The sequence below is a fragment of the Macrobrachium rosenbergii genome, chromosome 11 (assembly GCF_040412425.1).
Source record: "Macrobrachium rosenbergii isolate ZJJX-2024 chromosome 11, ASM4041242v1, whole genome shotgun sequence".
In the NCBI taxonomy this organism is placed as follows: domain Eukaryota; kingdom Metazoa; phylum Arthropoda; class Malacostraca; order Decapoda; family Palaemonidae; genus Macrobrachium; species Macrobrachium rosenbergii.
In genome coordinates, this window is record NC_089751.1 from 49158485 (window position 1) to 49168116 (window position 9632).

A 9632-nucleotide genomic window follows, 5' to 3' on the forward strand; every position below is an offset into this window, starting at 1 on the left:
CAACTAGGAAATGGCCGGAGACCTTCGAAGTTTTAATAACTTAAACACTGCTCATACGAACACACAGTTTCTGAATAAGTCATGACTGCTACAATTCACTACTACTATTACTAATGCCATAGTTATTATCATTATCTGAAGCCACTGGACTTCCCTGTCACTGACGGCTATCGTGACTGATATGCCAACTTTACTGTCTTCACAGAAGTTCAGTCCATAGCTATGATGCTGATCATATGCCGAAGTTTATACCTCATCAATCGTTTATTATAATTATTACTGTTATATAAGCGTAGCTGTTGAAGTATTTTTTCCATCTTGGATAATGCCTGTGTTGTTGCTTTCTGCATTGTGGCCATGAACTGATCAGTAGATACTATTAGTATATTCTCTATTGTGGCATGAACTGATTAGTAAATACTACGAATATCAGTATATTCTCCACTGTCGCCATGAACTGATCAGTAGATACTATTAGTACATTCTCTATTGTGGCCATGAACTGATTAGTATATACTATTAATATATCGTTTACTGAGCTTACGCCATTGAGTAGCCACGCCTATTAAACGCATATAATACGTTACTAGACATAAACAGCAAAATCACTGTCCAGTGTATACGAACAAATGTCTACTGGTTATAAAAAATGCACATTTTTTCTGAACCGAATAAAGTCAGACTTTCTCCAGATACGATTTTCTCTAAGGTAGTGATTCTCAAACTGCCGTGGCACGCTAGGGGTGCCGCAAGATTGTCATGAATTTGGTCTTGGCTAGGTCATCTCAATGAACATTTGTCAAAAAAAAAAAAAAAAAGTTTGCAGAAGTCTTCATATAATTATTATCATATAATTATTACGATCTAAGGCAACCGAACAAGACATTCGTACACTGTCCTCACATCAAAGTTCTCCAGAGACAAAAGCAAGCGTAAGTATTTCACCTGCTCAGTATGATGTCATTATGATTTTACTGAGGGATAGACATCCTCTGAGTATTTTTTCAATGTAACATTCACTGATGCTAAGAAAGGAGATTAGTTCGCCTCTTGGGAGACCTTAAAAATGGCGCAGAATTAAAATGACCGCAAAATCACTTTGAACGAAATTGACGATACTTTGGAAAATAAAAGATAAGTTAATATTTAGTCGACAACACGAACCCTCCGCCTACCCCCACCCCTCCTGAAAAAAAGGGTAACTTCAAAGCAACGACCCTCTCCAGTCGACACAAACAAGCCCACCCACACCCATTAGCGCTCACGAGGTGGGCGTGCATGAGTAATAGTCCGGTTCCATAACAAAAAAGCGAAATAGACTTTTGAACAAAAACATCAGTAAGTCTCTCTCTCTCTCTCTCTCTCTCTCTCTCTCTCTCTCTCTCTCTCTCTCTGAAGTAAGAGGCGCATAGCAAGCAGGGACAGGCAGCAAACGGCAGCACGCAATGAACTTTTCAAATATTCATTCGATTTCGTAAGCTAGCCTGACTTTTAAAGGTTCGATCGCGCAGGGCTTCATTCTTAATTGATGGAAAAAACTCCGAAAATCAATATCACGAAGCCCCGGACACAAGCTTTGACGTTGTCGCAACCCACTTCATCTTTCAGTAAGGCCCACTGAAACCTTTGGGTTAAATACAAGATATGACCATCTTCACGTCAACTGAGGTATAACGCACTTGCGTCTCTGGATTTACAGAAATCAAAATCACACCCTTCGACAGAAACACCTCGGGAAAGGCCAGCAGCGTTGACAGCTTCCTCACACTGAAATGGACCTTCAAGTCACGTAAGATACACCAAGAAGATGATACACCATCCACCGAGGTTTCTACCAATAAAGGAAATGGATCGAGACCTCCAACGCATGAATAATACAAAGGACAGGACATCTCCCTCTCCTATATAACTTAAAAGCTGACCTGCCCCTTTTTTCACTTTTTTCGTGAAGAGGCTTTGAGGGGCGCTTCTACGTGATGTCTAGTCATCCGCTGGATACGCCCACATTAGTCATGCCAGTCTCTCTCTCTCTCTCTCTCTCTCTCTCTGCTACATACACTCAAGTAAACGACGTCTGCTGCTCTCAACTCTCTGATAAGCAGTCTGACTGCTAGGAGGAGACTTGTCTCGCTTCACGCCGCTTCAAGATCGTATCTGCCTAACCAGACCAACGCACTACATCAAGAAACAACGTCGCGGACGATTCCCTACAGGCAGAAGAGAGTCTCCGTCATAAGACACAACGAACGCTTTGGTAAAACCTCTTCGCAGCTCGTCGGTATCTGGTCAGGAAAACCACACAGGAAGTTGTGGGAAGCGAACAATAGGTCATGTCTCGATGCAATGGCGGACTTACAGCGTTACGCAACTTGATACAGTGCACAAGAAAGGCGCAGAATCATTACAAACAGACGTGCATTAAGTTCAAGTAACCTCTAGACACGAACCTCTAACCAGACGTTGTTTTCAACACTTTAAACTCGACGCCAGATATCAAGAGGTGGACTGTGAGCACAGGCCAGCAGATTAAAACTGAGGATTCGCGGAGCAGTGAGTCACAAAAGAAAAATATTATCCTAAAAAATTTATTGTCAGGTAAACAGCCTACTACAGTGAAAGTTAAGTAAACCTTAGTTTTACCAGACCACTGAACTGATTAACAGCTCTCCTAGGGCTGGCCCGAAGGATTAGACTTATTTAACGTGGCTAAGAACCAATTGGTTACTTAGCAACGGGACCTACAGCTTTACATGTAATGAGAGGAGAGGAGGTGGAACCAATCAAGAGAGCTAAGAACATGCCAGTGATGGGGGGGAGGGATATGGGTGAGGTGGGACTGGGGGAAGAGGATGCAAGGACTAGAAATAGATGGAGAAAGATGACTCGCGCGGCCGAAAGAAGAAGAAGAAGAAGAAGAAGAAGAAGAAGAAGAAGAAGAAGAAGAAGAAGAAGAAGAAGAAACAGCCCACTACAAACTACTGCATCAAACAAAATATTTCAAGATCGAATTTGCAAACTTGGGGCTGGAACCAACGGAAAAACGTCTGTGCACTTGAAACAGCCTCTTAAAAAACACCCCAGAAATTAATTTTGGCCTTAACAAATCTTCACCTACTTTATTTTTTAATGAGACGAACAGGGAATACGATTTTAATAAGATGACATAAGGATGGAATAAAATATACATGGAAGTTTCATAAGCGTGTGTGTGTGTACATATATATATATATATATATATATATATATATATATATATATATATATATATATATATATATATATATATGTGTATATATATATATATATATATATGTGTGTGTGTGTGTGTGTGTGTGTGAGAGAGAGAGAGAGAGAGAGAGAGAGAGAGAGAGAGAGAGAGAATGGCGGGACTGGAACCAACAGATAACGACCGCGCAAAATTTCAAGTCCATCGGACGAAAGGAACAGGTCGAAAATTGATTCGGCGACAGACAGACAAACAGACAAAGGCAGAAGTCAAGTTAAATAAAAGCACGTAAAAAAAGCATTTAATATAACAACAACAACGCTTGTCGTGACCATTACATATTTTTTTTTTCTGCAAGTGTGTATACTTTCAAGAAAGCGTGCGTGCTTGCCGGAATCAATGAGATCGTGCCTGGAATTGCTGGCGACGTCTGGAAGCGGGAAGGAGGAGAGGGAGAGGGAGAGGGAGAGGGAGAGAGAGAGAGAGAGAGAGAGAGAAAACTCCTCCTTCATTCCCTCCCCAGTACCTAGGGCCTCCTCTCCAACCCCTCCCCCCCCCGTCGTGTTGAACTTAAAGCTATCCAAGACAAACTACTGAAAGAAAACGAAAGATCTAAAAAAAAACTAAAAAAAAAATTCTGCTGTTGGAAGATGATAAAATTGTATTTTTATATCAGGTCTTGAGTGCTGGGAGTTTATTTTGTTGTATTAACTTTCATGAAGCCTTCTCCGAGCTTCTTTTTGAGAGTCTACCTCGTTTTATGCATAAACATACATACACATTCGCCCGCACACATACATATAATATATACTCTATATATATAATATATATGTATATCTATACATTGTTTATATATATATTTAATACATACACATATATATCTATATATATATATATATATTATAAAGACATACATATAAATATATACACACACGCATATATATATATATATATATATATATATATATATATATATATATATATATATATATATATATATATATATGTAAACCTTTTATCACCATAAATAACTGTGTAAGAGATGTACTGAATCTTACCAAAGAAAAATTCGTGTCTTGGTAGCGACGCAATGGAAGAGTTCAAATATCTCATCTCCCCTTGACACTCGAAAAATGTTTTTCCTTAACATGGAAGAATTGCGTAACTGTAACATAAAAAAAAAAACACACACACACACATTTTGGAACAGAGAGTAGTCAGTCCTCTCTGAAAATATGTTAGGGATATATCGTGTAACAGTTGCATCCAACAAAAAAATAAAAGATAAGAAGGACACTTGTTGTAGACCGGTAGTGTAAATTTGAAACCAAGCCGTTGTCTAAATCAGTGGTTCTCAACCAGGGGGAATTTCCCCCCGGATGGAGGAGGAGCATTTCAGAGTTTCGGGGGGGGGGGGATTGTGACCTCAGACTGGCAGGCTCAAACTGGCTCTAGGACCACACAAAACGCAGGGTGCATCGGTCCGCACTACTGAGAGGTCACCCTGGGCTTTCTCTCCGCTAGCTTGCGTGTTTGTGTCAGTATTTTGTTGCATATTATTTGGAATGCAACTTTTGAGGCAGACAATTCTGGAAAGGGGGTGTGGGGGGGGATGACATTCTGACATATGGTGAAAGGTGCATAGGCCAAAAAAGGTTGAAAACCACTGGTCTAAATATACACTTCAACTGCTGGAAAATAATAACACTGGTATCATCTTGACAGTTCAGGACCATGATTCCTTGATGTCAGTGAGATACAATTCGAGCCACAAGATAGGGAAAGAAAGGCACAATAATACACACTCGAATTTAACAGAAGGTAAAGAATGGTCACATATGATGATGATGATGATGATGATGGTGACATTGAAGACGACAGCCAAGAGGTGGTGATTGAAAGATGGGAGATAGAAGAGGTCACTGCAATGCGTTTATTGGCTATGAAAATCTCATGCTCAAGGCGCACAACAATAAGAAAATGAAAATCTTTATACACTTGATTACAAACAAGATTCCATTTTACCTTCCGGGAAGCAAATTCCTAAGATGTATGCTAGTATTGAGCCAACCCCGGTTTTTTGCTATGCACCTACGTTACGTTGGGTTAGTTTAGTTAGATTGGATCCGAAACCCACATTAATTTGGTTGTGGGAAACATGATGAGATTATTTTCGAGAAAATTCTATGGTTAGTTTCCAAGACATAGCGTCCCGCTTTTTTCAGGGAAAGGTCCCGGTACTCGGGGAAATGCGTCTGGGAAAAATTCAACGGGTACGTTAGTTCCTCGACACAATCGACTTGTGTAAAATATCCATCCCATGAATTAAGACCCTTCTCCGTTGCCACAGAAGATACTTACAAACAAACACAAGACTATCACTACAGTTTTCCGAGGGAGATAAGAATGTATAACGTCAGATGACTGAAATGTGTCCAGTCTTCACATAGAAAGAGCACTAAAGGTACTAGTCATACCATAGGGATAATCTGTAAACCGAATTTCAACTAGTGTGGCCAAACGTAATCAGCTGGATCCGATAACCACACTCTCGTGTACATCTCTCTATCTGATAACACATGACGTTTAGAAGGCGATAAACCAGATAGGGAGAAATGATGATATGGACTTCCGAAGATATCCAAGACTCCATTATCAGCGCTACAAGAGGTCACCGTGTTTACCGTGCAAAGAACATTGTCGTTCAGAGAGAGAGAGAGAGAGAGAGAGAGAGAGAGAGAGAGAGGTCTTATTTAACATAACTGATCAGCAGCTTGCAGATCCAGAGTCAAGAGAGAGAGAGAGAGAGAGAGAGAGAGAGAGAGAGAGAGAGAGAGAGAGAGAGAGAGAGAGGTCTTATTTCAACTGATCAGCAGCTTGCAGATCCAGAGTCAAGGAGAGAGAGAGAGAGAGAGAGAGAGAGAGAGAGAGAGAGAGAGAGAGAGAGAGAGAGGAGGTCTTATTTAACATAACTGATCAGCAGCTTGTCGATCCAGAGTCAACAGTGACGGGGAGAGAGAGAGAGAGAGAGAGAGAGAGAGAGAGAGAGAGAGAGAGAGAGAGAGAGAGAGAGAGCTGAATCGAAATTTACAGACAAATCCCAAAGCCAGTCGGACGAGTGACTCAAATTATCGAAACAGTTCGAAAAATATAACTCACTGAGCGACCCCAACATTCTCAGAGGGACAAAAATACAAAACGGAGACACGCTCCACTTAGCTCCTCCCAGCCAAGGACTAGATATTAGACGATGGCTTCTCCTTATCTCAACCGAAAGGATTTCCAAGGATACCGAGTCGTTTCCCGGATGCGCACACAACAAAAGGATTCTGAGGAAAAGATCTCAATCTGATTTTTAACAGTAAGAGCAGTGTCACTCATTGCTCTGAATTTACAGGCTGCTACTCAGTGCTGATTTAGATCTCTCTCTCTCTCTCTCTCTCTCTCTCTCTCTCTCTCTCTCTCTCTCTCTCTCTCTCTCCATTCTTGATTCGGAGTGTACAAATGGCTACTTCTTAGTTAATGATAAACTGATACTCACAGGTATTATCAAATTATCTTTCTCTCTCACTTCATTCTGAATATACAAACTGATACTCAGGTACTGTTAAATTAGATTCTCTCTCTCTCTCTCTCTCTCTCTCTCTCTCTCTCTCTCTTCCATTCTTGATTCGGAGTGTACAAATGGCTACTCCTTAGTTAATGATAAAATGATACTCGCAGGTATTATCAAATTATCTCTCTCTCTCTCTCTTCATTCTGAATATACAAACTGATACTCAGGTATTGTTAAATTAGACACTCTCTCTCTCTCTCTCTCTCTCTCTCTCTCAAGCAAGAGAGAGACGAGAACATTAACCGACGATAATATTTAGAAAAACGCGAGAGCAAATTGCAGCAGCATTCCCAGTTTCAGCAGGATTAGGAGAAGATAAAATTAATGAACACAAAGAAAGAGGAACTGAAGTGAGAAGGTAGCGGCGAGGACTAGAAGGAAGGACCACGGGGGAGAAGAAGAAGAAGAAGAAGAAGAAGAAGAAGAAGAAGAAGAAGAAGAAGAAGAAGACGAGGAAGAAGAAGAAGAGGAGGAGCAGATATCCACATTGGTAATCGATCTTTAAGTGCGTTGGCAATCATGTCCGCAGTTCCTCATACGAACAGAAACACCCCCTCCCACCCACCCCTCCTCCTGTTCACCAATGAACCCTCTCCCTTCCCCCACCCCTCCCCTACAACCACAAGGCTGTTATCGTCCCATCAAAAGATACCTGGCCTCTTCCATACCCGATAATGCTCCATTACGTTCATATCCCCTATTTACATGTCTATTAAAGTATGCAATTCACTTACCATCATCTCTAGTCCTCAGAGTGTGAAAGAAAGATGAACTGACTGAACCAGCAATGAACATAAATAATATATATATTATATTCTATTAATTAGTTATAAGAATTTCCTGTTTTTCATATAAACCTGAAGAACTGTTACAAAACTCCAGAATTAAAAGGCTAGAAATTTCGACTGTTTCAAGGTTCTACAATGTGGTGTGCCGTTGTACCGGACAAGAAAACAAGTGCGCGTCACTTGCACTTACTATTTAGGGTCGAAAGAAGGAAATACGTGACGCCAGAGAGAGAGAGAGAGAGAGAGAGAGAGAGAGAGAGAGAGAATATATATATAGCCTGACGTCGGATTTACAGCTGTAAGACTCAGAGAGAGAGAGAGAGAGAGAGAGAGAGAATATATATATAGCCTGACGTCAGATTTACAGCTATATAAGACTCGGAGAGAGAGAGAGAGAGAGAGAGAGAGAGAGAGAGAGAGAGAGAGAGAGAGAGAGAGAATATATAGCCTGACGTAGGATTTACAGCTGTAAGGCTCCGAGAAAGAGAGAGAATATAAATAGCCTGACGTCAGGTTTGCAGCTGTAAGACTCCGTGAGAGAGAGAGAGAGAGAGAGAGAGAGAGAGAGAGAATACAAGCAGCCTGACATCGGATTTACAGCTGTAAGGCCTCGACATCGACAGCAGTTTGTTTCTCCTGCTGGAAGCGCTGGAAAGAGCGACTGAGCTCCAATATCAGCGGAATGCCCCGTTGTCCTTAAACGGAATTTCCTAACACTGACTAAGTTCAACTATTTACGAACTGCGTTCCAACAAACCCACAGCCCAACAAACCCTTTTCCCGGAAACGCGTCGCAAAGATTTGGCCAGGAATTTTGGAGGCAGTTCTCGATTGGTTCCTTTCCTAACGAGTCAAGGAAGAAGAGGAATGCGGCTTTTCTTTTCAGACGTGTACGGAGGGAGTTATCACGATATATGTAACTTCCCTACCGGAGAGAGAGAGAGAGAGAGAGAGAGAGAGAGAGAGAGAGAGAGAGAGAATACAACAATACCAGTATAAAATAAAATTGAGATATATTAACTAAAATTACTTTTGTAGTTTACAGGCGAGTAAAATCATTTTCCCTCCTTCAAGGTTGCAAGGACAAAACGATTGGCAGACCAGAGTTACATTCTTAAGGCCGATCTTCGAAAATAGCACGGGAAGGTGTCAACGTAAACACTCAAATTTAAGGAACAATATATCCTCCTCGATTTTACGTGCTCTATTGGAAACTATAGAGAAAGATTAAAGCTTTTTTTCAATAGTCTGAAAATATTTTACAATCTTTCAAGCACCTCTGTCCTGTGTTTATCACGGACTGACGAACTGTGTGTGATTTTCAATCCGGAGAGCTGTTTGTGTAACTTTACTCCTCCTCCTCCTCCTCCTCCTCCTCCTCCTCCTCCTCCTCCTCCTCCTCCTCCTCCTCCTCCTCCTCCTCCTCCTCCTTCTTCTTCTCCTCTTCTTCTTCTTCTTCTTCTTCTTCTTCTTCTTCTTCTTCTTCTTCTTCTATTATTATTATTATTATTATTATTATTATTATTATTATTATTATTATTATTATTATTATTATTATTCAGAAGATGAACCCTACTGCCACGCAGATCCTAGCCTTAAGAGTTTTTAAGCCTTCTGATTAAAAGCAACTTTGCATTGCACTTAAAGACTTCACATTTGAACACTATCCCTCAATGCACCCTCTGCATTACGTGTCCCTCCGCTCTGCGCACGCAACAACCACCCCGACAGGAAATTCGGAAATTCATGAACACTGACGTGAGAGCCAATGGCCCTAACCCACTGCAAAGCCGTTTTATGGACGGGCTTCTGACACGAAATGAACGAAATGGCCGTTGTAGTTTTAATGACAGTGGGATTCATTCCGCTGATATTAGAGAGAATGAAGTTCATTTAGTGGCCATTGCTTGTCATCATTATTTTTTGGATGAGCTTGTTGGCGAGCGCCAAGCGGACAAACAGGTTTGCAGGTGGACGGTGGATATCTCCCCTACCCTTCCGT

At 41.1% G+C, this 9632-nt stretch overlaps 1 protein-coding gene across 10 annotated transcripts in view; it reads right to left on the reverse strand.

Annotated features, from left to right (window-relative positions):
* Nucleotides 1-9632, reverse strand: part of LOC136843436 (neuronal calcium sensor 2) — a 988260-nt gene that overhangs the window by 129609 nt on the left and 849019 nt on the right. Inside the window, exon 1 of one of the 10 annotated variants that reach the window (XM_067111920.1) lies at nucleotides 5588-5728. The exons of the other annotated variants lie outside the window; for them this stretch is intronic. The gene's annotated coding sequence lies outside the window, so the exon portion shown is untranslated. Of the gene's footprint in view, nucleotides 1-5587; nucleotides 5729-9632 lie in introns of those variants that run through there. 10 annotated transcript variants of the gene reach the window in all.